Genomic DNA, 27,261 nt, shown 5'->3' with positions numbered 1-27,261 from the left:
TCCTTGTGCACACCCTGCCCCGCTCAAGTCAGCTCAGTTGCCAGGCTGCAGAGAATCCAGTCACCAATCTATGCAGGCCCACAAGTTGCCTGAGGGCTTGTTGTTGGGTGGGGCCAGTCTCTAGGATGGGCTGCCTGCCCTGGCTGAGCTGGATTAAATCGGTGCTCTAGCGGGTGCAGCAGACCCTGGGCTAGCAGGTTTCAGGGAAAACTCCAAGGACGTCTGTGTCAGCACGCTCACACCAGGCCACAACAATGGCCGCCGCCAATGTCCCAGTCCCTGGAGAGGTCTCACCCCTCACCGAGATGCACTCAGGGCCTATTAGGTGAATCTCTTGTCACCGAAGCACTGTGCACCTTTCTTTCTGGTGATTTTAGGATGCTTTCTGGAATGGGTGAGTTTGTGCGTGGGCCCTTTAAGAGCCAGTTTTAGTTTCTTTGTGAACCGGGTTTTCTGGGGGTGCTACCCAATGCTTTAGTAGCAGGCAAAGTCAGATATTATGCCGCTGGTGTCGATTGTGCTGGCTCCACAAAATGCCCACAGCGGGGATGCTCCCGGCTCAGGGCCCCACGCCTCCAGGGAGGGTGCGTACCTGTGAGCTGCTCCCGGCGGTCGTGAAGCTGGCGGCTTGTGAAGGCGGCGTTTTTCCTCTCCGGAAGGGAGTCTCTGCCTCTTCTACCCCAGTTAGGATTGTCCGTTGTTGCAGGAGTTCCTCTCATCCAGTTTTCAGTTCTGTCTCAGGGGTAATTTTTCCACGAGTAGTTGTAAATTGGCTGTGTCCACGGGAGGAGGTGAGTTCCGAGTCTGCCTACGCCGCCATCTTGACTCACCGATCTATATATATAATTTTGTATGTAGATTCTTTGTTCAACTTTATATTCTTTGTGCTTTGATTTTCCATTAAAATTATCGAATCATGTTCCAATTAAAAATTCTGATATAATAATGTGGATTCTTTTGAATCTGTAGGTCAGTTTGAGGACAATTGTTATATTCGCAGTATTGAGTCATTTAATGTATGAATATAATATATTCTGTGTTTATTTAATATTTATTTAATTTTTATCAATAATATCTTGTAGATTTTGAAGATTTTTATTAGATTTATTACTATCTGTTTGTGTTTTATGATGCTATTATAAATTGTATTGTTTTTTAATTTTCATTTTCTATCATATCTGTTGCTGGTGTACATGAATGGGTTTAATTTCTTCATATTGATGGTATGTCTTGTAACTTTGTTTGCTTTAATTCAGTTAGTTCAACTATAGATCCTTTGATTTTCTACACACACACTGGAATGCCATTTGTTTTCTTTATGATAAATATTGTCATAAAAAAAATTTTTAAAAGATAAGCTAGAATTTGCTAATATTTTAAAAATATTCTGGAAATAGGGATTAATGTTATATTTAGTAAGGCATTCTATACATTGAAATTATTAAAACAATATTATTCCATAATTCTGTTAGGGGCAGCCATCATGCCCTTGGCCTCATGTTTACACTGGGAGGGACTTCTGCTAGTCTGTAGTTCCTAGTACTGACTGAATATTAGAGTCACCTGTGAAGCTCCGGGAAACACACACACACACACGCACAAACACGCACACAATGTCCAGGGCTCTCGCCCAAGGTGTTGTAATTGTAGTGGTCTGGGATTGTATTGGTCTGCTTCAATATGCAGGCAGAGTTGAAAATCCATAAGCTAAACAGTTGTCCTAAACTTTAGGGTGAATCAGAATCAACTGGAGAGCTGACTCAGTAAGTGTGAGGTGAGGCCTGAGAAGTGGCATTTCTAACAACTTCCTAAGGTTATTCTGATGCTGCTAGTCCAGGGACCACATTTTGAGAACAACTCTTAGTCTGACTTTATACCTTGCTCCTTCCCATCCAGAATAAGAGGATAATATGTATGCTTGAGGAGTTTCTGTGTCTTTTGTGACCAGCTGTTTTCAGAGACAGTGCATTCTGGTTTGTTTTCCTTGCAATTAGAAGTTTTAATCATGTAGGATCTGCTCCTGTAAGTGAATGTTTGTTCAGACCTATTAATCTGGATGGGTCAGTCCAAGGAATGTTAGGATATCCTTCAGGCCATACCCTTCAAGATTCGAATTCTTCATCAGCTTTATCAGCAATAAAGTTGCTTTATTTCTTCTGTCATATTTCTCAACAAATTACAAAGGGGCTTGCAGAGTTGTTGGATAATGGCAAACAGTTTAACATGTGTAGTAATTGGAGTCCCAGAAGCTAGACAATGAAGTAGAATATATATTTAAAGAGATAATTGATAAAAAGATAAAAGGCTTTTCTGTAATATCTGAATGGACTAAGCTACAAATCTAAGAATTCATATACATACATGTGCATATCCTATGGTGCATTAATCATCTCCTAGGAATAGTCATAAAACAAATGTGTAAAAGAGATAACACAAAAGTCACAAACAAGAATGCTCGTAGGAGTACTCTTCATGGTAAGATAACACTGGCAAAACCCAAATGACTAACAAAAAGAAATAGATAAGTTGACATCCATTCTTGCAGTGGAACAATATACAGCAATAAAGAAACTACTGTTATGTGAAAAAAAAGAATAAATATCAAAATATAATATTGATCATAGAATTTAGATATAATAGATGAAATATTACGCTACTGTGTTGAACGTCAACATAGTATTCCTCTCTCTGCAGAAGAGGAGAAAGCTATGATTAGACATTGTCATGAAGGAGACTAGAGAGACATGTTTTTGTACTTTTTTGTGTATATGTTATACTTTAATAACAGATGGTAGAGCAAAATAATATTTTGTATATATATTTTCTTATTCTATTTTTCATATTTATGTTAGCTGGAAATTTATAAAATGTATTTTGATTTTTGTAAAGAACACTTTTGGCACTTAAGGATAGATTTGATTATTGTTTGGTTTTCTAATTCATTTGGTTTCTACTTTGTCTTTGTTTGTTTATGCCTCCTGCACTCTTAGTTTTGTTTCTCATTGCCTTTTAATATGTAGAATGGAATTAATTATGTTTATTTTTTATTTTATAAATGAAAAGGACTTTTCCTACCTCCTAGAGAGGATGCTCTTTACGGTTTGGTTTAGTATCCTGTTCCATAAGAAAGCCAATGTTTCAATAGGAGGTTGGAGTAAAATGGCTTTTAAGTTTCAAGGGCTTATTGTTTTTCTAAATTTGTCTCAAATTCTTCTTCCCATTAACCTGCTATCTGTACCTGTCCTATAGGTTTGATTCCACCTTCATGAGAGAAAAATGTGTCATTACTTGGCCAAAGGAAAACAGACTCCAAGTAATGTTTTCTTATACTTTTTCACATTTCTAGTCTCTGCCAGTTTTCACTGAGCTGGAGGAAACTCTGAAAAATTTTGAAAAAAAATGTTGCATTTAGAGATATCAGATGAAACAAATCAAGATAGAAAGTACAGTTAGGTACACTTATAGAAATGTGCTCCAGAGTCTTAAATAATTAGAAATGTGTAATCTTTCATGGATATGCTTTAAAGAAAAAAACCTAGACATTTTAATCTTTGATGCTTATGAATGATTAACATTTTCTAAAAGCTTTAAACATACTTTTAATATATAGGATTCTTAATGAAAATAATATCATGAAAAATTACAACAGATAAAACATACACGCAATGTTCACCTAATGGAAGATTAACTATGAAATTTACTCTTCTAAGAAGTTAGTACACAAAACAGCTGCAAAGAGAAAAATAATTATAGTATGGTGAACAATAACAACCATTTTAGTTAGACATGCTTAATTAAAATATAACCCAGTCTTATGCTTCTCACCCATAGTAATCATATTAGAACATATTAATTGATAGTAAATATTCTTTTAGTTCTTAGTTTTATTTTAACTATGTTTTATACTTTCCGAAATTGTTTGACCTTTAAAAGAAAGAGCCAAGTTAGACTTTAAGATGTAAAGTATTAATTAGATTTCAATACAAAGAAAGGTGTGTTCATTATTCTGGCATCATCATTCTAGAGATTTCATTTTGTCTATAATACCCCTATATTGTTAAAATTTAAAGTGCATGGAATTTTAGTGATTATGTCACTCAATCAACATATTTTGTAAATGAAGAGACTGAAATCCAGATAAGATTAATAGATTTACTAAAGTTAGATATTTACTCAAGTATAAAAGAGGATTAGAATCTTAATCTCATATATTCCAGTGAAATCATACTTCTACCACAAAAAATACCTCTTTAGGTTTTTTAAGCATCTCATATTTTTTAATTTGTATGTCCTAGTGTATATAGAGTGCATTTATACAATAATAAAACTTTAAATATTAAAATGTGATTTTTTGACATTTTTTCTAGTTTATGCTACAGTAAAACTATAACCCATTACCCATGATGCATAATACTAAAGCTTAGTTTTGCTATATTATATTTCCTCTATGGATTTTCTGTGGCTCTACTCTATGCTCTTTTTAATTTAGAGCTTATAATTCAGGATTGGGCCCTATCTGGACAGAACTCATGGTAGATCAGGACAAAAGGAGTGGCAGAACCAGGTAATGGCTCTTAAAGCTCATGCTCGGAAGAGACACATATTCCTTTTGCCCATTTTTCTCTGGCCAAAGAATATGGCCAAAGCATGACTAAAACTGATGACAATGGGATAGGAAGATATATTCTTCTTAACGGGAATGACAGGGAATATTTTGAACGATGCAATTTTTCACAAAAATGAATTATATTTTCTCAAATTTATCGAAGTATAAATGACATATACAAGGACTGCAAAAAACAAAATGTAAAAGTTGATGTTTTGACGTATACATACATCCAAGAATCCATCTCCACAATCAAAATTCAGAACAATTCCATCACCTGCAAAGAATTCTTTATGCTCTTTTGCAATCCCTCTCATCCTTCAACTCTGTCACTAGGCAACAAACTTCAGTCATCAAATTTAATTCACAGCATCTAAATTTATATATAAATGGAATCGTATAGGATGTACTCTTTCTTATCTCACTTCTTTGACCTAGCATAGAATTTGAGATCCATCTTTGTTGGTCTCATCTTTCAATATTTTGTTCCTTTTTATTGCTAAGTAGATTCTATTGGATGGATATACAAAACTTTATTTATCTATTAATTAGTTAATGGACATTTGGATTGTCTCTAGTTATTGGCTAATAAGATTAGTGCTGCTAAGAACACTCAAACAATCCTCTGTATGGATATACATTTTGATTTCTTTTGGGTAAATACCTAGGAGTAGCATGAATGGATTTCATGGTAACTATATATTAACTTTACAAGAAGCTAGCAAACTGATTGCCAAATTGGTTGTACACTTTTTCATTCAATCAGCAATATTTGTGAGTGCAAACTGTTCCACATCCTTGACAACCCTGAGTATCATCAGCCTTTTTAATTTTAGTCACTCTAGAGAGTGTGGTTTTAATTTGAATTTCTCTGATGTTGGTTATTTCTTTCATGTACTAATTGGTCAATCAAGTAACGCATCAATTTCCTTAATAAAATTTAAAAAATTTTAAATTCCTTAAAATTTTCACATCAATTTCCTTAATAAAATTTAAAAAATTTAAAATTCCTTAAAATTTTTCATGTATCAATTTGAATAAGATATATTTCAAGAAAGATGTTTATTCTATTGGAAGTGACAAATTAGTTGGCATGAAGTTGTTCATAATTTAATTATCGTTTAATAATTTAGTTTCTCTCAAATTACTGGTGATAAATTTTTCCACTTTGGAATTGGTTATTTGTGTTCTCTCTCTCTTTTACTTGATCAGTCAAGTTAGGGGTTGTTCAGTTTTGTGGATCTCTCAAAACATAAGCTTTAGCTTTGCTAACTTTTTCTATTCTCTATTTAATTTATGTTTCATTGAATTTCTGCTCTTAATTTCACTATTTTATAGCTTTCCTTATTTGGCTTTACTTCGCTCTTACTTTTCTGGCTTAATATGGGGGACCTTTAGGTCCTTAGTTACAGACTTTTTTCTTTTCTAATACATTTAAAGCTGTAATTTACCCTCCTAGCACCACATTAGTATTATCCTACAAATTTCACATTTATTTTTTATCATTGATTTAACTTAAAAAAAAAATTTCCCTTGTGATTTCATCTTTAACCCAAGAGTTATTTAGAAATATTTTCTGTAATTTAGAGTTTTCCAAGATTTTTTTTTGTTATTGATTTCTAATTTAATTACATTTTGACTCATTTTAGATAGTTTTATATGTATTGAGAAATTTTTTATAGCCCAGCATATGCTCTTCCTCAGTGACTATTCCATGTTCACCTGAAAAGAGTGGCTATTCCATCATTGCTGGATATAGTGTTCTCGAAATATCAATTAGATCAGGGTGGTTGATAGTATTACTCACATATTCTGCATCTTTACTAACTTCTTGTGTAGTTGCTTTATCAATTACTCAGAGAAGCCATTGAGATCTTCTACCATGATTGTAGAATTGTCTGTCTCTTTAATTCTGTCAAATTTTTGCTTCATGTATTTTGAATCTTAGGTATTAGTATATGCACTTTTGCAATTACCATGTCTTCCTCATGAATGGGTTCTTTTTTTTTCACTGTTAAATATTCTTCTACTTTTGGCAATATTCGTTGTCTAAAAGTCTATTTCTTAATCTGATATTAAAATGCCACTCCATGCCCTTTGATTTCAGTTCTAATATGTGAAATGCAGAGAAGTCAAAAATCCTATCATTATAACCAGAAAAACAACTAAACAAAATGAAAATAAACTACTTTTCTTGTACCAATCATAGAACTGTGGTCCAGGACAAACTCCCACTTTGAAATCTGAAGAGATGGACAAATCCAGAATCACAATAAAGATCAGCTTACCTGGAGCAGAAATGACTGGAGCCATAAACTGGTAAGAAGAGTTAAAATATAATTTTGATGAATGGCTGGACTAATATGAGTGAGAAACTCTTGTGTGCTGCAGTCTAAAGGTACCCCTACAATTTTATGGGTTTACCTCCAGGAATCCCATTAGAGTCTCACATTATAGAGTCAAGAATGATTTCCCTCATGGCTCTGGCAGAGAAAGAGGAAAAGTAACCAATGGGAAACATGGTTAGAGTATTCTCCAGAACAAAGGTCTACTCTTCAGGTGCCTTATCTCACCTGGGTGTAGGGCATATTTCCCACTCCAAGCTCCCTCTTCTTACTGTCTCAACTAAAGGGGAAACAAAAACCTTAGAAACATTTATTAGGATCACATCTCAGGGACACAGTCCCACTAAAAGACTGAGATTAATCCTAAGATTACAGAACGGTTTTTCTCCCCAACACCTTTCTAGTACACAAACAGATCTCCAGTGTAATAACAATAGATTACAGCTGGAAGAGCTACAAGACACAGACTCTATTGGGGGAGGAGTATTTATGGAGGCCCAAAGTCAACAGAAGAAACAAAAAATTGACAATATAGGAATTTAAACCTATGGCATATAAAGCTACAGGAAATAGTAGACACAACCCAACTCCTAGTCAGATTAACATAAAACCACACACCAAAGACTTATTACTCAGTTTCTATTACCTAATACATTATTTTGTCTTTCAACAAAAAATTATAAGGCATGCTAAAACTTAACAAAAAAACATACTCTGTACATATAAAGCAAGCATAAAACCAGATTTAGATGACACAGATGTTGGAATTACCAGAGAGAGAATTTAATATAACTATAAATAATATATTGAAGCCTCTAATGAAAGAGTAGAAATGCAAGTACAGATGGGTGATGAAAGCAGCAAGATGGAAACCATAATAATCAAAATGAAACAGTAGAAATAAAAAAACTCTGTAACAATAATGAAAAACAACTTTGATAGGATCATCAGTAGATTCAATACAGCCAAGGAGAGAATCAGTGACTTTGAAGATAGGTCAATAGAAACTTTTCAAACTGAAATACAAAGAATAAAAAAATGAAAAGAACAGAACAATACATTCAAGAACTGTGGAACATTTCAAAAGATGTATTATATTTGTAATGGGAATTTCAGAAAGGAAAGAAAGTGAGAGGAAGCAGAAGTAAAATCTGAACTAATAATGGTTATTTTGAAAATTAATGACAGACGCCAAACCACAGATCAAGAAAGCTCAGAGAACAAGCTTGGTAAACACTAAAATGTCTACACCTAAGCATATCATATTCAAACTTCAGAAAATCAAAGATAAAGAGAAAATCTTGCAAGAAGGTAGAAGAAAGAAACACCTTAACCATAGAGTTACAGGGATAAAAATTACAATGACTTCTCATCATAAAATATCTAAGCTAGAAAAAAAGTGAATAAAATATTTTTGATATTGGAAGAAAAATCCACCAACCTAGTATTCCATATCTAGTGAATTTATCCTTCAAAAGTGAAGAAGAAATAAAGACATTCTCAGACAATGAAAAATTTATGTCACTCATTCATCATCAACAGACCTACCTTCAAGAAATGTTTTAAAAAGTTTCTGAGGGAGAAGGAAAAGGATATAAGATAAAAACTCTGGTCTACATAAAGAAAGGAGGAACATGGGAGAAAGAATAAATGAGGGTAAAATTTAAAAAATACTTATTAATTGATGTAAAAGATAATGAATTTAAAGTAACAATAGTAACGATGTCTTGGGTGATGCTAGAAAATGGGTAAGTAAAATAAATGGCAGTAATATGATAATCAATGAGAGGGATAAATTGAGTATACAGTGTTATAAGCTATGTACACTGCATATCAAGCAGTATTTGAAGGTGGAGTTAGATTAGTTAAACATTCATATTGAAAACATTATGATAACCAATAAAATATTTTTAAAAGGAAGTATAATTGATTTGCTAAGAGAGACAATAAAATGTAATCATACAAAATGCACAATTAAAACCATAGAAAGCCAGAATATACAAATAACATAAGCACTAGACTGATTCCTATGTTAACGGATGAGAGTTGGAGACATCATTATAAACTCATGTTTAGGGGCTGGCCTGGTGGTGTAGCTGTTAAGTTTGCAAGTTCTGCTTCGGCAGCCTGGGGTTCACTGGTTAGAATCATGGGCACAGACCTACTCGTTGCTCATCAAGCCATGCTGAGGTGGCATCCCACATAGACAAACCAGAAGGACCTACAACTAGGATATACAACTATGTACTGGGGCTTTGGGGAGAAAAAAGAGGAAGATTGGCAACAGATGTTAGCTCAGAGCCAATCTTCCTCAAAAAAAAAAATAAAAATAAGAAACAAACTCATGTTTAACATAATATAGATATATATGATTACATATAGAAATACTTATAGAAATGTGAGTGTGTATATATACATATCTATTTAAATATACATATATTAATATAAACATATGTATTTCCTTGCTCTGTCACCTGAAAGTCTAATTCTCGGCTGGAAGCAAGGACACCCAGTAACAATAAGCACATCTAATGCCTGATCTCAAGTTCTACTGCTATTCTCCAATAAAAGAAACCAGAGATCCGTGGAGTAACGGCTGCTTCTAGGACTGGAGCAGGAAATATACAAGATCAGCTTGGAGCATCTTGTGGTAATAGAAAGTAGAGCTATACAATAATAATAACAATAAAATCACAATGATGGGTGTTTTGTTAAAGAGACACAGGAGCCAATTAAAAGAGTCCCAAAGACCCAACGTGTAACAGTTTGAGCACAAAATAAATAAAACAGTATTGGATTTTTGCTCAAAGTATAGAGTAAATATCCATTAGTCCATACTGATACAAATCAATGATATAAATAAATGAATGGTTAAGAAGAAACAAATCTTGGGGCCTACCAGGTGGCACAGCAGTTAAGAGTGTGTGCTCCGTTTCAGCGGCCCAGGGTTCGAAGGTTCGGATCCCGGGCACGCACTGATGCACGGCTTGTTAAGCCACGCTGTGGCAGAGTCCCATATAAAGTAGAGGAAGATGGGCATAGATGTTAGCCCAGGGCCAATCTTCTTCAAGCAAAAAGGGGATGTTAGCTCAGGGCTAGTCCTCCTCACAAAAAAAAAAAAAGAAGAAACAAATCTCCCAAGCAGGAGAATTTAAATGAATTACGTAGATATTCCTCCCTCAATAGGATGGAACATTATCCCTCACTCCTTAAGTGTGGGCTGCATATAGTGATTGCCTCTGAACATGTACAGCATGGAAAGGAAGGGGGAAAATGACTTTAGGCGGGATAAATTAAACAAACACTACCTCAGCTTGGTAATCAAAGTCAACTTCAACAGAGATAAGTCATTGTGATAATATATGCCACTTCATCTCTGTGGTCTTCCTCTCAAAGCACAGTTTTTCAAATTAATCATGAGAAAAACATCAGACAAATCCAGTCGAGGACATTCTACAAAATATCTGACCAAAACTCCTCAAAACTGTCAAGGTCATCAAAAACAAGGAAAGTCTGAGAAGCTGTCAAGAGGAGCCTAAGGAGCTATGATAACTAAGTGTAATGTGATGTCGTGGATGGGACCCTGGAACAGTAGAAGTACATTGGGTTAAAAAACTAAGGAAATGTGAATAAATTCTTGAGTTTTTTCAATAAAAATGTATTAATATTGGTTCTTTAATTATAACAAATATATCATACCAATGTAAGATGCTAGTAAGAGAGGAAACTGGGTATGGGGTATATGGGAACTCTTTGTAATAGTTTTGCAAATTTTCTGTAAATCTAAAACTATTCCGATATTAATTTAAAGAAAATAATCACTCCAGACCTTTGCATGTGCTTCTTTCATGGTTGATTTACTTCTTGCATTTTTCATTCATTTACTTTTTGTCTTTATATTTAAAGTGTATATTTTACAGGTAGCATATAGTAAGATTTTGCTTTTTAACTGCTCCATTAATCTCTGCCTTCTTAATTGGAGTATTTAGATCTATACTGTCCAAAATTTGAACTTATTAGGTATACATGGCTATTTAAATTTGTTAATAAAATTAAAATTAAAAATTAGTTTCTCAGTCTCACTGAGTTTATTTCAAATACTCATTAGGTATATATATTGAAATTTCACCAGATACAAAATTTTTCAGTAGTCATATATGTATTTTAAAGAACTTAAAAGTAAAATATAGTAGTCTTTTATATTTACTCAGTTACCATTTATTTTACTCTTCTTTAATTCATGAAGATATTTTTTTCTTTTAATTTTTCTTCAGCCTGAAAATCTTTTTAGAGTTTTAGTTATAAAATTATTTAATGGACTTTTTTCTTTCTTTCTTCTCACTCTCTCTCTTTCTGTTTTTTTCCACTGCCTTCTGACCTTGATGATTTCTGACAAGAAATCAAGGTCCTTCGAATAGTTGTTCCCCTAAATGTAATGCTACTTATTTCACAGAATGCTTTCAGAATTTCTTTTTTATATTTGGTTTTCAGCAATTTGGATTATGATAATGATATTTGGCCTGGTGATTCAGAGTGTAGTGTCAAACACAGCCACTCCATGAGCAGACTGTAGGGTTCATTGTGGTTTTGGATAATAGGCATTTTTCAATTACATCAAGGAAGTGAAATGAATGAAATGTCCAGAGACATAGTTGAATGTATAGGGTGTTTTTCCAAGGATAGATAGCAAGTTCAAAAAGGCAGTGAAAAAGAGTTCTGACTTATAAACAGTAAGAACATTCAGTTGAAGATATATTTTGAATTTAATTCCTTCCATCATATGCCAAAAGAGAGAGAGAGAGAGAAATGCTATGTATAACCATATCTACGTTTTTAGTTTCTAGTTTGACAGTAAGTTAATATGTGTGGATATTATGGGTTTATATTTTGTTTAGCATATGTTTTTGGCTTGTGTACACATACATACGCATACACACACACAAATAAATGGCTGATTAAAAAATTTTAATGAATGCTTTTAAAAGAAATGACCAAGACCTTTAAATTTTGAAATAGTAAAGTAAAATTGAATTTCAAAGGCTAATTGGAACAAATAAATGGCATTGATGTATATTATTTGTTTTCAGGGTAATAGGATTTCTTTGTTTTATCTCTATGTTCAGCTCTATTTTTCAAAGAATTAAAAAATTGAACATATCTTCTTCCCCCCTTGATATGGTATGTGCCTTTATACCTTTTCACGTCATTTGAATTACTCTGCTTTATGTAAGTTATAAGCTCCTACAGGTCAAGAGTTGTATTTACTGATTTTTTTCCTTATAGCATCTATCAGAGGGTCTGAAATATGTTAGGTGTACAATATTTACTTATTGAATTGAATTGACTTAAGGAAATGTAATCAAGTAGAATAAAGTTTAAAATTATTATAAAATTTATAGGTTATTTAAAAGTAAATGTCTGATATGTTTAATCTCTGAATTTTCACAGGTCTCATTAACCTGTCAGTAACAACTGGATTTCATTCTTTCTTTTTTTTTGAGGTAACATTGGTTTATAGCATTATATAAATTTCAGATGTACATCATTATATTTCAACTTCTTTATACACTACATCCTGTTCACTACCAAAAGTCTAGTTGCCATCCATTTCTGTACAAATGTTTCCCTTTACTCCTTTCACCTTCCTCCCGTCCCACTTTCTCTCTGGTAATGACCAATGTGTTTTCTGTATCTATGTGTTTGCTTGTTTTTCTTATCTTCCACATATGAGTGAAATCATATGGTATTTGTCTTTCTCTGTCTTACCTATTTCGTTTAGTATAATACCCTCAAGTTTAATCCATGTTGTAGCAAATGGCAACATTTCGGGGTTTTTTAATGATTGAGTAGCATTCCATTGTATATGTATACCACATCTCTTTCATTCATCCATTGATGGACACTTAGGTTATTTCCATGTCTTGACTACTGTAAATAAACCTACATTGAACATAGGGGTGAATGTGTCTTTTTGAATTAGTGTTTTCATATGCTTTGGATAACTACCCACAAGTAGAATAGCAGGATCATATGGCAGTTCTATTTTTAATTTTTTGAGGAATCTCCATACTGTTTTCCATAGTGACTGCACAAATTTACATTCCCACCAGCAGTGTATGAGGATTCTCTTTTCTCCACATCTTCTCCAATACTTCTTATTTCTTGTCTTTTTAATAATAGCCATTTTGAGGGGCATGAGGTGATATCTCATTGTGGTTTTGATTTGCATTTCCCTAATAAATAGTGATGTTGAACATCTTTTCATGTGCCTGTTGGCCATCTGTATATCTTGTTTCGAAAAATATCTGTTCAGATCTTTTGCCAATTTTTTAACCAGGTTGTTTGTTTTTTTGTTGTCGAGTTGTATGAGTTCTTTATATATTTTGGAGATTAACCCCTTATCAGATGTATGATTTGCAAATATCTTCTCCCTATAGTAAGTTTTTGTTTTGTTTTCTTGATGGTTTCCTTTGCTGTGCTGAAGCATTTTAGTTTGATGTAGTTCCATTTGTTTATTTTTGCTTTTGTTTCTCTTGCCTGAGGAAACATATCTGAAGAGATATTGCTAAGACCAATGCCAAAGACCACACTACCTATGTTTTCTTCTAGGAATTTTATGGTTTCAGGTCTTACATTCAAGTCTTTAATCCATTTTGAGTTAACTTTTGTGTATGATGCAAGATAGTGGTCCACTTTTGTTCTTTTGTGTGTAGCTGTCCAGTTTTCCCAGCACCATTTATTGAAGAGATGTTCCTTTCTCCGTTGTATGCTCTTGGCTCCTTTGTCAAAAACTAGCTATCCATAGATGTGTAGGTTTATTTCTGGGCTCTCAGTTATGTTCCATTGATCTGTGTGTTTGTTTTTCTGCTAATACCATGCTGTTTTGATTACTACAGCTTTGTCATGTACTTTGGAATCAGTGTGATACCTCCAGCTTTGTTCTTTTTTCTCAGAATTGCTTTTGCTATTTAGAGACTTTTGTTGATCCCTATAAATTTTAGGATTCTTTGTTCTATTTCCATGAAAAGTGTTGTTGGGATTTTGAAAGAGATTGCATTGAATCTGTAGATTGCTTTAGGTAACATGGACATTTTAACTATGTTAATTTTTCCCATCCATGAACATGGAATAGCTTTCCGTTTTTTTTGTGTCGTCTTCAATTTCTTTCAACAATGTCTTATAGTTTTCTGTGTACAGGTATTTCATCTCCTTGGTTAACCTTATCTTTAGGTATTCAAATCCTTTTATTGTGATTGTAAATGGGATTATTTCCTTGATTTCTCCTTCTGCTAATTTGTTGTTAGTGTATAGAAACACAACTGATTTTTGTATGTTCATTTTGCACCATGCAAATTTACTGTATTTGTTTATTACATCTAATAGTTTTTTGGTGGATTCTTTAGGGTTTTCTATATATAAAATTATACAGTCCTCAAATAGTGATGGTTTTACTTCCTCCTTTCCAATTTGGATACCTTTTGTTTCTTTTTCTTGACTAATTGCTTTGGCTAAGACTTCCAATACTATGTTGAAAAAGAGTGGTTAGAGTAGGCATCCTTGTCTTGTTCCTGTTCTTAGAGGCATAGCTTTCGGATTTTCTCCATTGAGTATAATGTTAGCTGTGGGTTTGTTGTATATGGCCTTTATTATGTTGAGGTACTTCTCTTCTATACCTGTTTTATTGAGAGTTTTTACCATAAATGGATGCAGAATCTTGTCAAATACTTTCTCCGCATCTACTGAGATGATCATGTGATGTTTATTCTTTATTTTGTTAATATAGTATGTCACGTTGATTGATTTGTGGATGTTGAACCATCCTTGCATCCCTGGGATAAATCCCACTTGATTGTGTTGTATGATCCTTTTAATACATTGTTGTATTCAATTTGCTAACATTTTGTTGATGATTTTCATTTATGCTCATCTGTGATATCGGCCTGTAATTTTCTTTTTTTGTGTTGTCTTTGTCTGTTGTTGGTATCAGGGTAAAGTTGCCCTACTAGAATGAGTTAGGAAGTGTCTCCTCCTCTTCAAGTTTTTGGAAGAGTTTGAACAGGATAGGTACTAAATCTTTGAATGTTTGGTAGAATTCACTGGGAAAACCATCTGGTCCTGGACTTGTGTTTTTTGGGAGATTTTTTATTACTCTTTCAAACTCCTTACTATTGATCAATCTATTCAGATTGTCTCTTTCCTCTCAATTCAGTTTTGGAAGGTTGTATGATTCTAAGAATTCATCCATTTCCTCTAGGTTATCCAATTTACAACTAGACTTCTTGAGTGTGTTCCAGAAAGTTCGTAAATAGTTCTTTTTTTGTTTGCTTGTTTTTTCAAACGTTTTGGTTTAGATTCCTCACAGTAGGAGAATGTTCTTGAAGTCTTATAATGGCACCATTTCATCCCAGCCAATTCTATGGGTGACAATGCCTCAGTGAAACTACTACTTTCCATGTCATTTGGCTCTTTCTGGATTTTATCAAAACTGTGAAGTGCATGGTGCCATAACAGCTTTATATTTTCTTCAGTTTCACTACAAAAAGCATTTCCATTGTCCAGAGCTGTGGTCCAGATGATCTTTTTCCAGGTGTGTTTGAGAATCTGTCAATTATATCTTAACCCTATGGTATTGTTCTCACCTAAGTCCCTATGAAAATAATTCCTTGAAACATCCTGAGGTGTCTCTCTCCATGAATCTCAGTCGTGTGTACAGAGAAGTGGGCCTGGGATCTGATATTTAGAATAGAGAAGCTAGCTCCCTCTCTGAGCAAAGGCACTAACTTCTGGCCAAGGGAAATTATTTCCTACCATAAAAATCAATGTATTAAAATAGATGCCCACAGGCCAAATTCTCTACAAGCTTACAATGGGGTTAATTTGAATTTTTGGCTTGAACTAAAAGAATCATATCTATCATCTGTCTATCATCTATCTATCTATCTATCTATCTATCTATCTATCTATCTATCTTTGTATTTCTCTATCTTGCTCTCTATCTCTATATATATCTCAGTATCTGATATGCTTAATCAAAGGTCTCCTAACCTTTGTATTCTACTGTATTTCCCAAAGAAGTGTCACTAATTGTTTTCATGTGAATAAGTACTTTTAGGAGCAGCAATTTCTATTCCTATAATCACAAAACATACTACAGTTTACAAAGAATTTTAATATATATCTGCTCTAGAAACTAAGAATGACCAGCTTTATTATCTTCCTTTTATAGATGAAAAAGCTAAAATTGGAGATTTAACTGATTAAAAGTTAACCAATCAATAAGGGATGAAAATGACACTTGAAACAATGCCTCCTATATCAAAGACTTTTCTTCTTTTAATTTCACAGGGAGCAGAGTGCAGAGATCAGATTGTGGTGGCCTCCTGTGTCATAATCTATATATAGCTCCTGGTATTCTGAGAAAATTCCAGTATCTCCTAGCTTCCATATCACTAGCTGTCTCATGAACATCCACTAGGTCTATGTAATGGTTCGAAATTTGGATTTTAGAATCACTAATAATAAGATTTTGTGGCTAAAAAAGTTAAAAAGGCCATGATATCTCTTTTTTGATAAAGGAGTCAAAAGTTAACAAAAAGGGGCAGAAACAAGTGTGTATAAGCAATCAAAATCCTAGGATTTTCCTCCTTCGGAAGCACTATCATAGTGATAGCTGGTGGATGAAATTTGGTGTATGCTGCCAAAGGATATATTTTCTTTAGATCCTATTTAATTCTCTCAGGAAATATTTTGTCTGGTTTTAAATTGCAAATGAAGCACCAATTTTAAGAACATTTTTCTGTGTGTGCTAGGAAAGTACCCACTTTTTATAATTCCAGTCTTAAGAATACATTGATCCTGAAGGGCAAGAAGGAATTGGTGAAAGAGCCCCAGACTACTTTGGAATAACATTTTCATGAAGCTTAATGTTTCTATTAAGGCATTCAAACAAAAATTTAGTGATATTGACATCACTATGGCTTTAACTACACTCATTCTTTCTACTCGTGCTGCTTAGGAAGCTGGCAGCAAAGAGCTTTGTATCTCTTCAAGTTCAGATAAGAATGAAGAAAAGAACACGTATCTGACATCTCCTCGTTGAAAGTAGCTTGACAGTACTTCTGCCTGCTTCTCAAGCTTATCTCCCTCCACTCCCTCTTATATATACCACGCCCTACCTGCGGCAAAATAATGTTTCCCCACATTTGTTTCGTCTCTATGACCCTGCACAAACTTTTCTCTCTGTATTGAAATGTTTTCTCTCCTGTACCTTTCTTCTTTGGTAGCTCCTTAGTATTTACATCCAGCTCATTTTTTTCTTCTTAGTTGTCTTTTCTGTCATCCTTAAAAAGCAGAGTTAATCATGTGTTCCTTTTCACCAGAACTTGTACAAGATATCTATTATGGTACTTATAATTTTGCATTCTGTTTTTAACATACCTGCCTTTCTCACTGGGTGAGTTCTTTAAGAGAACTAAAATATCTCATTTTTCACAGTATTATTTAACATACTGTCTAGTAGTAAATTATTCAATGAATTTTGTTAAATGAATAAATGTGTGTGTATTAAAGCTGACATCACTACCACATGTAGTCAAGTGGGATAACTTGTACTCACACAGCTCAGAATCTCAGTAGCTTAACAAAATGAATGTTTACTTCTCACTCATGTCATAACCCAGTACCTGAAGATGGCAAAGGACAAATAAAGTTAGGGGCAAATGGTTTTACTTTCTGCATCAATCAGAGAACCAGGTTCTTTCTATTTAGTGGCTTTATCATTTGTCTTCAGATCCTCCACTATATCTTCTGCATCTCATTAGACAACAAGAGTAAATAGAAAGAGAGTGCAGAGCATAACCCAAAATATTTTAGAAGCCAGAGCTGGGAGTGGAACACATCACTATATCCCCAATACCTTTATCCAGAAATCTGCCATGTGTTCCTTCTCGACTGCAAGAAGTATGGAGGTATAGCTGTGTGCATAGGAAGAAGTGAAAAAGAGATTATTGGTAAAATCTAGCATTCTTTGACATAATATGTTTTATTCAGTTGGAGAAAAGCCCCCATACCATGTTTATTGAAATGAAACAATTTTCTGATTCGGGTTTTTAACTTCGATTTGACAAGAGTAGCCAGACAGTTTGATTCCTCTCAGGAATCATACCCATTTGATTAGCAAGAATGGACTGAGTTTATTGAGTGTTTTCAGCTACCATTATAGTTCAATGTCATCTAGGATAGGGTTAATCTGACCAACTAAACCAAAACCAAGTAATGGGAAAGACTAAATACAGAATACTAGTCAATTGATGATATCATAAAGGGATATCCTGTTCATTAATGAATGACTCAGTCACCTTGCTTAGTTTCATAGAAATGTCTTTGTTCATGTCTATCATATTGTTTCTTTTCAAAATGAATTTGAGGGGACTTCTGCCTTCCCATCATAAACAACTAGAAAACCAAACAAATTATATGAATCCATGGTTTTTAGATATTGCACATGCCAATAAACAAGGTAGGACTGTGATCCTTGAGGGGAAGTTAACAAATGAAGTGAAAATTATGATTGTTTAAGTTCAATGCTTAGAAGCAGTTTGCAGGCCACAGAATAGGAAAGGAAAGCCAAACAGAATCTAGCCATCTCACTGAGTTTAGGAAACCACTGTTTCCTAAGGAGGCCAACCACCTAAATTTTTCATAACAGAGGACTAGAGAAGAGGGAGCTGTACAGAGAGAGCTCCAGAGACCTTTGTGGGGGCAAGGGTACTCCCTTCAAGACTTTGTCTGAGTACTGATCTGCATATGTGTAAGGTGAAATTATGTGAGACTGGCAAAGAACTACTAGACAGTAATAGACAGAATAATTCTAGGAGCTCATTCAGGGCTGGGAATATTTCATGTTCCCACCCAGCCAGAGTGGAAAGACCTCATCATACATAGGCATTGGGTAGAGCCCTCAAAAATCTCATACCATAGCATGAGGCTAAATTAAATCTGGAATAAATGCTGCTCTGGACCCACTCTAAGCAAACCTCAATTTGAGCGAACTGATTGCACTTACGTATGTGCTAGAACAAGTTCAACAAGTCTAACATTCTTTAAGCAACTACATTAAGATCCAGGCCCCAGTGATGTAAGCATCAAGATGTCCAAAATCCAATCTGAGTATAATATATGACAACAATATAACTAAATGTAGGTGAGAGGTTCAGTAAATAGAGAAAACTGTAGTTTCCTACATTATTTAGGAAATGGTAAAACAATGATTTAATGTAGAATTTAATAAATCACAATGCCTATTATACTTTGTGGGTTAATGCTAAGGAATAATATAAGAATGAGACTTTACAGAATAAATATAGGAGATAAAATAAAATAATTAAAAATTTGATTAAACTAAAAGAAGGAAACAAAGAGGAATAGAAATTACCAAGAAATGACCAAAAAAATGGAACGCAAATAATAGGATCATAGATTTAAGCCTAATTATATTAGTCATTACATTAAATTAGGCAGAATACAATTTCCAAGTAAAATACAAAGATGATCAGACTAGTTAAAACAACAAATCTATGCTATATACAGGGGGCAAATTTTAAATATAAAAATACTAAATGTTTAAAAGAAAAAGATGGAAAAATACATGCCATACAAAAAAGCAAACCACAAAGAGTTGGTATAGCTATATTAATATCAACCAAAGTAGACATTTAGGCAAGAAGTATAGACAGAGAAAAATTTTCTAATGGTAAATGGTACAATAAACACAAAATTATAACTATCATAATCTTGTGACACAATTCTGTGCGACTCCAATGTAACTCTAATAACATAATTCTAGTTTTACGTAGCAAACTTTAACTGGTTTAAATTTTGACAGTTGAAAGAGAAGTAGACAATACATTATTATGATTGGATATTTTTAACATACTTCTACAAATAAGCGATAGAAGAAGCAGATAGTAATTCACTAAATAGAGATGTTTGAATGGCAAAATTAACCAATTTTGACCTTATTGACATATATAGAACATTTCACTAAACAGGCCTAGAGTTCATATATTTTCAAGCCGACAGAAAGCATTTACAAAAAGTGGCCATATGTTTGTTTATAAACTTTAGAATTATTCCATCTACTGCTGTCTAGTGGTTCTTTCCCCGTCTCACGTATTTTCGCCTTACACACATACAGATCTGTACTCAGAGAAAGCCTTGTACCTAATAAATTTTAAAGAATTGAAATTTTACGTAGTAACTTCTCTGAGTATGATAGAATTAAACTAGAATATGATAACAAAATGTACTTAGTATATTCCCCAGATATTTGTTAATTAGGCCATACAGTTCTAAAAAACTCACAGATCAAAGAAGAAATCCCAGCAAAAATATTTGGAACTAAATAGGAATGGAAATATAGCAAAATCTTGTGGGATGGAAATTGAGTTTTGGAATGGCAGTCTAAGCCAAATATAATCAATTTCTCCTGCTGATTACAACTAAAAACTCTGGGTGACGGTGGGACTGCATGAGAGTTTGGAAACCCTTTTGTTGAAACCAGCAGATTGTGGAAATGAACCAACACTCGGGAAAAATAAAGAAAAATATCAGAAAAAATATTAACTATCTGGGGAAACTTTCTCAGGCAAACATATAAAGGAAAACATTATAAATTATAAGTATTTGAGAAAATATCCAAGACTAAATACTCATGATTATTTAAAGCAAAAAATTGTATGACTATTTAAAACAAAATTTGTAACACTAGCATGTGTGGTTTAAATATATACAAATACAATACATATGACAATGATAACATGAAAGGTAATTGAGAAAGAGTTAAATAGAAGTTTTCTATGTTTTATGTGAAGTGGTAATTATTAATTTTTAGTAGCATGTGGAAAGATTAGATACTATATTGTATTCCCTAGAGAAATCAATGAAAACATTTGCAAAAAGTATTGCTAAAAAGCCAACAAGTAAATAAAAATGGGTTAAAAATTACTCAGATAATCCAAAAGAAGGCAGGAAAAGGAGAATAGGGGAATTAAAAACAGATATGGCAAACAGAAATAAATAACAAAATGACATAAGCCTAAGTCCACTCCTATCAATTATTACATTGAATGTTAACTGTCTAAAAACTCTAATTAAAATGCAGAGATTTTTAAAAGTTGATAAAAAAGAGCTGATTTCATTCTTCCTACAAGAGATAACATTTAAATAAAGATAAGTTGAAAAAAATAGATAGAAAAATAAATTCTTTGTGAACAGTAAACCTATAAAGATTTGAGTGGTTATATCAACATCAGGTAAAATGAACTTCAAAACAAAGAGGTATCATCACCAGAGATAAATTGTGTCATTCCAAACTATTAAAAGTGACATATCATCAGGAAAACCTAATAATTATTACAAAATTTCTTAATAATATAAATGTAAAATGTATGAAGAAAATTTGACAAAAGTAAAGAGAGAAATGGATAATTCCACAAAAGAGTAAGAGAATTTAACACTCTCTCAATAATTGATTAAAAAAAAAAAAAAAACAAGACAAAAAAGTAAAACCATTAAGGAAGTGAATTGCACTAACAGACAGGTTGAGTTATTTGATATTTCTGGAATATTCCTCCCGACAACAACAGAATGAACGTTCTTTTCAAGTGCACATGTGGAGCATTCAATAAGATAGATCACGTGTTGGCCATAAAACAAGTTTTCAATGAATTCAAAAGGATTAAAATCATAGAGATTTTATATATTTTGTGAATATGAGAAAATTAGAAGTGAAATCAATAACAAAATTATGTAGGAAAACGCCAAATATTTGGAAATTAAACATTTAAAATTTCCTAAGATGCTTTGATATGATTAACATGGCTGTTATGTTGGGAATTGGAATGAGGTGATATTAAGAAAGATGTTCTAACAGCTCAGGCAAAAGAATATGGTAGTTTCAATTTGGATGGTGGCAGAAGGAATGGAGAAGGGAGGATGAATTTTATAGTAAAAATGTCAGGCTTGCTTATGGCCTGGAGATGAGGGCTCAAAGTAAGGGAAGAATCAAGAATTTTGACGTTCTGGCTTGAGAAACTCAGTGGGTAGTGATGCCATATACGGAGATGTTGAAGAGTGGAAGAAAATATGGTTTAGGAAGGGAAATCAGAGCCAGCCCTGACTGCCTAGCGATTAAAGTTCGGCCTGCTCCACTTTGGCGACCTGGGTTTAGTTCCCGATGAGAAACCACACCACTCATCTGTTACTAGCCATGCTGTGGTGGCAGCTCATGTAGAAGAACCAGAAGGAATTACAACTAGAATATACAACTATGTCCTGGGGCTTTGAGGAGGAAAAAAAGAGAGAAGAAGATTAACAACAGATGTTAGCTCATAGTGAATCTTTCCCAGAAAAAAAAAAGGGGGGAAATCAAGAGTTCAGTCTTAGACCTATTGAGTTCAGGATAACTTCAAGGCTTGCCACTGATGCAGAAAACAGATTTTTGGAGTTGTCCAAAATTTTATGTATAAGGTGCCCACTGGGAATTCTCGGTGTATGAGAAGAAATGGATTAAATCATCTAGCGAGAGAAACTAGAGAAAGAATAGAAATTGTCTCAATAATATGCTTACTATTCTCCATCCAATATGTTCCTTTCACAATGACTTTCTTTGCATTCTTCCAGAGGAACATACTCACTTCTGCTCTGGGACTTGTGTATGCGCTAGTGTCCCTCTCTGAGACGCTATCCTCCTCTCTTCACCTGGTGACTCCTATTCTTATTTCTCATCTTAGTTTAAATGTTATTCCTCAGAGGACTGTTCTCCGACCCCTAGTGTAAATTAAGTAATATTTTCATCCTAGTACTGATCACAAATTTTATTACATATGCTGTTGTATAACTATTTATATAATGTCTATGAGTAAGTCAAATGGAGAGATATTTTTAAATGCCTGTAAATAACAAAATCTTAATACATTATTGACACATAACATATTTCTTTTGGTCCCTTATAAACTGTACCAACACAAGTTAGCATGTCATCTCTGAAAATTTTATCGTTAAGAAGAGCTGTGCTTTAGATATGACATTCTATTTAGTTAAAAATGTGATCTTTTAGGTGAAATTTTCTGCTTATTATGTATTCTTAATTATTTCACTGCAAGCTTTTTAAATATTAGTCTAACCATTGTAAGCAACTACAGAAACGTTTCAGTTACACTTACGCATGGAATTACTTCGTTGATATTTTGAGAGCTGGTAATTTATTTCTCTATAAAGGAAATGAAAAATGAGAGAAGATATCTGAAATAGATTTTGGGACAATTGCTAGAAAAATTCACTGAAGAACGCATGCATCATTGTTCTGTTACATGCTCATTTACTTTTTCTCAGTTTTATCTTTTTTAATCAATTGGGTGTCCCAAAATTCAGGTATAATAGTGCTAAGTAAAAGAGATTATTCATAAAATAACTTTTTCAACATTTACTTTCCCTAACCATGTTTATATCATATATGCACGTCCTTCTATATATACATACACACACACATGCTCATTCTCACAGACTCTCTCTCTCTCTCACACACACACACACACATACACACACACACACAGCGCCAAGGTTTTCATCCACAGCTCCTACAAGTATTTTGTATGAAAAATTCCTCAAGAAATTCAGGTTTAAACTGAGTGTTTGCCAGAGGCATGTTTTTTTCTTTCAAATCTCAAATACTGTAAAATAATAAGCCCCAGAGATATAAGACATTGAGAAATAAACCCATTACATTTGCTCTTGTAAGTCTACCTAATTGAATCAAATAAACTCTACAATAAGAGCACGTTATCAAAGAAAAGCAAATTACGAATAATTATGCCTGACACTATAGAGACATAACCAATGAAATAATAGTTATATTTAAATGACGAGACCTATTTAATCATCTACCTTATACAAAATGACTAACTGTTTGAAATCACGTCCTTATGATGGATGCCAACACACTGACAGAACGCAGTGTGTACCTTAATCTGGAAACCCCCAGACATTCTCTACTGCATGGTTATGCTTCCTTTTAATAGGATTCATTTTATCCTTGGTGATACAATGCTGTTTCAGCAAGAGGGGATCACTTATCAGGCAAATTAAATTCCTACTCAATTTTCTTACAATAACTCAAAAGCATGGGTATCTGAGCTTTGGGACTCCAGGAGAATTTATTGCAAGCCAGAAAAGAAGTTTTATCTGTATATGCAGCACATTTTCTTGAATAATAAAATATTGTAAATGATTATAGGGTTCATTTCAGCTCTAATACACTTAAGAGTATATTAGGAGTAAACGAGGGTCTCTCATTTCAATTATCAATTACGTATGGAATTTTCTTTCCACAAGAGAACATCAAATTCTTGAAATTCTTTCAATTTTTATTTTCTCTGCTGCTGATTACTGGAATAAGCCAAAGCACAGACAAATGTACTGAGTTACTTATTTCTTTACATGAATAAAGCAAAATTTAAAATAATTGAATCAATTATTGGATATAAAGAAAAGCGTTGACAGGAGAAATTGTTTTATAATAGTTACAAGATGTAACAATTTACTGAAGTACATAATTGAGTACTAATAATATACTAGATCTTAAAATGGATCCAGAATTAGACACATTATCATAGAGAATACAGGTGGAGGATTCTGCTCTCAAGAGATATGTGTCTTAGGATGGCAGCTATAGGAAATAAAAAATAAAAAAAAAAAAAACCTCTTGATACAGGGTTACTGAGATCTATCTAGCTATCAACTACCTAAAGTTAACCATATTATGAATGTCTTTCCGAGGTCCTTTAAAATTATTTTTGCTCTAAAGATAATTTAAATGTTTGATAAGGTTAAAAAGATTTTTTTAAGATGGGACTTGCTTAGATTTTATGCTGAAAAGTCATATGTTAGTAATCTAGCCTATTTATCCCATTTCACTAGAAATCAAATGCCCTATTCACTTAAGTTGCTTTCAAGCTTTGTCTCTTCTAGACCATTTGTTCCTAACGATATATGAGAATGCTTTCCTTTTAGAATGTATGGAAGCAGGTAGAGCTGGCTTTGTTTATAAAATTTGTAGTAATTAGTGTGGAAGATCATAGCAAACTTTGATCTAGGACCAGCAATGCAACATATTTAGTACATGCAAATGAGTGAATGCTTTAACTGGCATGTCCTTTTACAGTAGGAGGTGGAATCTTCAGTGCTAATGTGACACTTAGACCAACTAATTGCCAAAAGAAAAAAACAGTGAGTTATTGGCTTTCAGTTTTCATTGGCCACAATAAGCACTTTGTGAAAAATTAAAAAGCAAAGCAGAGAGACGTGACAAATGTTAATCATGACATTGCTCATTTGCTGGATCGGTAATATATTGAAGTGTGAACAACTTCAACCATCAACAGAACACAATTCTAATCAGTCATTAAATTCGGACCAACACTTTGTGGCTTCACCTAGTTCAATTGTGTAACTAAGAGGTATTTAAGTAATACTCAGATTGACCGTAGAACATTGTCCTCTACAGTTCGCCAGATAAGGAGATGGCTCAGTTCAATTTCCTAAGTTGCAAACATCTCAGAATTTTGATATGTCACAAACCACGTGAAATGGGGCCTCAGAGGCCTATTTACTTGAGTGACTGGAAAACTTGATAAGTAATTCATCAAAGAGATGAAAAATGTGGATTTATATAGTGCAACATAGTAAAATAAAATAAAACATAGATCCATTCCATTGTGCCTGAAACTCTATTAAGTACCATACTTGCATTGCACATTTAACAAAAAGCAAAGATTATGAGATTAAAAATAAATACATAATATATTGATAATTAATAAGTACCATGAAGTAGGATAAGAAGATAATGACTTTAAATGGCCAGAGAAGTATTCTCTGAAGGGGTGGCATATGATCAGAGACCTAAATGAAGTGAGGAAGCTGCTGTTGAAAATGTCTTGCAGACTATCAGACCACATAGAGGAAACTGAATCAGTAGGCTATTGCTATGTAGCAAAACCATCCCAAAACTCTAGGATTTAAAACAATAAGAATGTGATTAATTCATGGGACTGTGGGTGATTCTTTCGGCTGATCTCATCTAGGGTGACATGCATCTGTTTTCAGCTGCCAGGTTAGTTTGTGATGACTAATCTAGAATGGCCTTGACTGGAATGAATCCGTTCTGCTCTATGTGATTTCTCACCCTTCAGTAGGCTAGTCGTAATTGCTCACCTGACCATCTCAAAGGTCAAAGGAAGAGAGGGAGGCACTCAAGGCCTTTTGAAGTCTAGACTCTTAAGCGAGACCTCATTACTTTTGTTACATTCTTTTGACCTAAGAAAATCACATGGCCAACCCAAAGTCAAAGGGTGAAGAAAAGACACTCTAACTCTTGATGGAATGAGCTGCAGAACCTTTTTACAAAGGGCTTATATAGAGAGAGAAGTGAAGAATTATGGCTGTTTTTGCATTCAACCTACCAGAGTAACTATGTACAAAGAGCTGGGAATATGATCGGTATGTCCAGAACTAGCATTGAGATCAATATGGCTAGAACACAATGAGCAAAGGGGATAAAGGGATAAATGCAGAGAGAATGCCAGAAGATATAAAGTCCTTGGTAAGCAGTTTGGATTTTATTACAAGTGTTACAGGAAAGCATTGATGGTTTAGAGTAGATGATTAACCTGATATGATTTGCATTTTTTAATTTGTATTTTAAAAATATCATTCTTGGGGCCAGCCTGGTGGCATAGTGGTTAAGTTTGTGCGCTCTGCTTCGGCAGCCCGGGGTTCACTGGTTCAAATCCCAGGTGCGGACCTATGCACCGCTTATCAAGCCATGCTGTGGTGGCACCCCATATAAAGTAGAGGAAGATAGGCACAGATGCTAGCCCAGGGCCAATCTTCCTCAGCAAAAAGAGGAGGATTGGCAATGGATGTCAGTTCTTTCTCACACACACACACACAAATATCATTCTTGCTCTTATTTGAAGAATTTGTTCTAGGGGGCCTAGAGTAGAAGCAGTGAAACCTGTTAGATGGATGAAGCGTAGCAGAATACGCCACCCCAAAATACGTCACTTTGGCACATGGATTATTTTGAGCTATAGGTACTTGGGGAACAGCAGATACAAAATGGACACTCTGATCTCTCTCTTTTATTCTAGAAAACAGGAGATAAAACTCTCATACAAAAGCTTCCTTGCCTATACCAGAATAAAATAAATATTCTTTTTATCAAGACTGGGAAGTTTAGGCCAAAAGAATCCT

The 27,261-nt window shown here is 33.9% G+C and overlaps 1 long non-coding RNA gene across 1 annotated transcript in view; it reads left to right on the top strand.

Moving 5' to 3' along the window:
• The first annotated feature begins 220 nt into the window (after window positions 1-220).
• LOC147916675 (uncharacterized) overlaps window positions 221-27,261 on the top strand; it is a 160,761-nt gene continuing 133,720 nt past the window's right edge. Inside the window, exons 1-2 of the long non-coding RNA XR_015552714.1 lie at window positions 221-394; window positions 6,816-6,925. This is a non-coding gene — a long non-coding RNA (uncharacterized LOC147916675). The remainder of the gene's footprint in view (window positions 395-6,815; window positions 6,926-27,261) is intronic.

This window comes from Ceratotherium simum, chromosome 7 (assembly GCF_057802395.1).
Source record: "Ceratotherium simum simum isolate JZ-2026a chromosome 7, ASM5780239v1, whole genome shotgun sequence".
Lineage (NCBI taxonomy): Eukaryota > Metazoa > Chordata > Mammalia > Perissodactyla > Rhinocerotidae > Ceratotherium > Ceratotherium simum.
Note: the sequence above shows the minus strand (reverse complement) of the source record. Positions and strands in the feature narration are given on the sequence as shown.